The sequence below is a fragment of the Lolium perenne genome, chromosome 4 (assembly GCF_019359855.2).
Source record: "Lolium perenne isolate Kyuss_39 chromosome 4, Kyuss_2.0, whole genome shotgun sequence".
Classification (NCBI taxonomy): Eukaryota; Viridiplantae; Streptophyta; class Magnoliopsida; order Poales; family Poaceae; genus Lolium; species Lolium perenne.
The window spans coordinates 62,099,361-62,103,232 of NC_067247.2; positions in this window are offsets into that span (position 1 = coordinate 62,099,361).

Below are 3,872 nucleotides of genomic sequence, written 5' to 3' on the forward strand. Positions count from 1 at the left end.
CGGTACTCACACCACACACCGAACGCCATGAAGGCGCCTCACCTAAATCTCCGGTGACCCTCGCCACAAAGGCCTAGGTCACGGTTCCACTAAGGGATTTCCTTCGAGGCGGAAACCGGGCCTTACACAAAGATTGGGGCACACATCCACAACTTAATTGGAGGCTCCCAACAAATCGCCACAAAGGCGTAGAATCCGTCTAGGGTTCCAAGAACCCAAGAGTAACAACCTTCTTGCTTTCACCACCACGAATCACCGTGGAGAACTCAAACCGATGCACCAAATGCAATGGCAAGAACACCACAAAGATGCTCAAGTCCTTCTCTCTCAAATTCCAACAAAGCTACAAAAGCTATTGGGGGAATAAGAGAGGAAGAACAAAGGAATTCACAAAGAACACCAAGATCAAGATCTGGAGAGTTCCACTCACAAAGAGATGGATTTGATTGGTAGAAGTGTAGATCTAGATCTCCTCTCTCTTTTCCCTCAAATGGGGGCAAGAATCATGGAGGGATTGAGAGATAGTGCAAGCTTCTCTAGTTCAACAATGGAGGAGAGAGAGAGTGAGAGAAGCTCCAGCCCAAGGAGGAAGAAGGGGGGTATTTATACCCCCCAAGAAAATCGAGCCATTGGGCAAAACCAGGGCCGGATAATCCGGCCTAAGTAAGGGCCGGATAATCCGCCCCCCCCCCCCGGATAATCCGGCCTCAGGGACAAAACCTGGTAAAAATCCGGCCAAAAGTCCGGCCCCTGTCCAGAGCTGCTTTTCTTATGGTCCTTAGCCGATTTCGAGGGCCCCGGATATTTCCGAAATATCCGGCCCGGAAAATCCGGCCTGGCAAACTGCAGAAACACCAAAACTAAAACGGGCATAACTTTAGCATCCGGACTCCGATTTTGATGATCTTGGGCTTGTTTTGAAGCTAGGAACAATCTCTACAAGATCATGCAGGAAACCATCATAGTCCAACAAGGGAGGATATAAACAAATGATGAAAGGTTTGACCTATCTAAAAAAGACATACCGGTAAAACCTCCAATCTCAAAAATGCCACAAGTTGCCCGTGCAAAAACCATTCTTGATGAACTAGAGCTTGTCATGAGAATAAGCACAAGCTATAAATCATCACATGGATAAGATCCAAATAACAACCAAGAAAGATGATGAATCAAACTCGAAAACGCAACAAGTGATCTATGCGAAATCCGTTTTCGATGAACTAGAACTTGTCATGAGAATAAGCACAAGCTCTAAAACATCACATGGATAAGGTCCAAATAACAACCAAGAAAGATGATGCAAGGATGCAAAGGTTTGAGCTCTCTCCGAACGATACGATCGAGTTACTCACTCGAGAGCCCTCTTGATAGTACGGCAACTAAACTATAAACCGGTCTCCAACTACACTATGAGACCGGTGAGAAAGAAACCCTATCAAGAGCAAACCTTATACTTGCGCATTCCACTTGAGCTCGATGACGACGATCTTGAACTCAACAAGATGGAACGCCTTTCTTGCTTGTGCTTGCTTGACGAAGTCTTGTGGATTGCTCCCCCATAATCCACCATGTGAGAGCTTCTTCTTCGGCGCATCTTCACATAACCATGACCACCATGTGGATTGCTCCCCCATAATCCACCATGGGGGAGCTTCTTCTTCGGCGCATCTTCACATATCCATGATCACCATATGGATGGCAAGACTCAAGCAAAGGACCTCTTCGAGATGGCTCATCTTGAACTTGCACTTCATTTCTTCATTCTTCATCATGTTGATGTCTTGAAGTAACTTGAGGGCTCACTTCATCTTCATCTTCAAGACATACTTGACACTTGATATCCTTCATCAATTTCTTCTTATTGCAACCTAATACAAACATGTTGATGTCTTGAAGTAACTTGAGGGCTCACTTCATCTTCATCTTCAAGACATACTTGACACTTGATATCCTTCATCAAATTCTTCTTATTGCAACCTTGAAGCCAACATATGGTTCAATAATTGCCTATGGACAACTCCTACAAATATAACTCAATGCAAACATTAGTCCATAGAGATTGTCATTAATTACCAAAACCACACATGGGGGCTCCATGCACTTTCACATGTATCTCCTCTTTTCTACTTAAACTCAAAGTGTTGTTGCTATTGACCAATGCTAAGTTTGCCAAAACCAAATAGATTTACTCAATGCTCCCAAAGTGATACCAATACTTAACAACAAGATCAATCATATAATAGAGATTGCAAACTAAAATAAGATGTGCAATATGTAAATGATAAAACTTCTCATTAATATTCCATAACGATAACTCACACCAAGGGATATATAGATAACCAACTAAAGAGAGATACTTCCATACCGCAACACATCTTATATGATAACTTCCCTACTCATGATATGACACTACTTGATAATAAAAAGGTAAAAAGGTAGTGATGATGTGATACCGCGGCAGTCCCCCAAGTTTGGAACAAACCAAGGGGATGCCAATACCGATGATGAATTACTCCTTCGGTGGTGATGGTGAATCCTTGATAAGCTTCTCAACAAGCTCCTTTAGCTCATCAATCTTGTACATGAGGTTGTAGATCATCTCCGAATTGTGCTCGACGCGGTTAAGAAGTATATCGGACGGCGAGTCCCAACTCTTAGAGTTGTTTCCCCACTCTTCAGCTTCAGGCTTCATCTTTCCTGCAGTGTTAGAACGATCTATATCCCAGTTGCTAGGCAATACTGCCTTGGGAACCCTTTCAGTTTGACTATTATGAATTAGAATGTGGAAGGGTTTGTAGGTGCCTGGAGGAGATGTCCTTGGAGCTAGGTAGTGACGTGGAACTCCTCCTCCGGTGCTAATCCGTGCGCTCTTCTTGCTATTGGACGGATTTGTCACCACTCCTATGCTTGCGACGGTGGCACGCGGGTATACTCGTGAAGCTTCCTCAACTTCTTCTTCATCCTTGCTCTCGACTCCTTCCTTCAAATCGGGATCCTGAATATCTTCCTCCAAAGGCTCCTTGTCCTTGTTGTTGGAGACCATGATGCTTGATGGCGTGTAACTCACACGTTCGTTGGGAACCCCAAGAGGAAGGTATGATGCGCACAGCAGCAAGTTTTCCCTCAGAAAGAAACCAAGGTTTATCGAACCAGGAGGAGCCAAGAAGCACGTTGAAGGTTGATGGCGGCGGGATGTAGTGCGGCGCAACACCATGGATTCCGGCGCCAACGTGGAACCTGCACAACACAACCAAAGTACTTTGTCCCAACGAAACAGTGAGGTTGTCAATCTCACCGGCTTGCTGTAACAAAGGATTAACCGTATTGTGTGGAAGATGATTGTTTGCAGAAAACAGTAGAACAAGATTGCAAGAGATTGTATTTCAGTAAAGAGAATTGGACCGGGGTCCACAGTTCACTAGAGGTGTCTCTCCCATAAGACAAACAGCATGTTGGGTGAACAAATTACAGTTGGGCAATTGACAAATAAAGAGAGCATGACCATGCACATACATATCATGATGAGTATAGTGAGATTTAATTGGGCATTACGACAAAGTACATAGACCGCCATCCAACTGCATCTATGCCTAAAAAGTCCACCTTCAGGTTATCATCCGAACCCCCTCCAGTATTAAGTTGCAAAGCAACAGACAATTGCATTAAGTATGGTGCGTAATGTAGTCAACAACTACATCCTTAGACATAGCATCAATGTTTTATCCCTAGTGGCAACAAAGACAACACAACCTTAGAACTTTCTCACATCGTCCTGTGTGTCAATGCGTGCATGAACCCACTATCGAGCATAAATACTCCCTCTTGGAGTTACAAGCATCTACTTGGCCAGAGCATCTACTAGTAACGGAGAG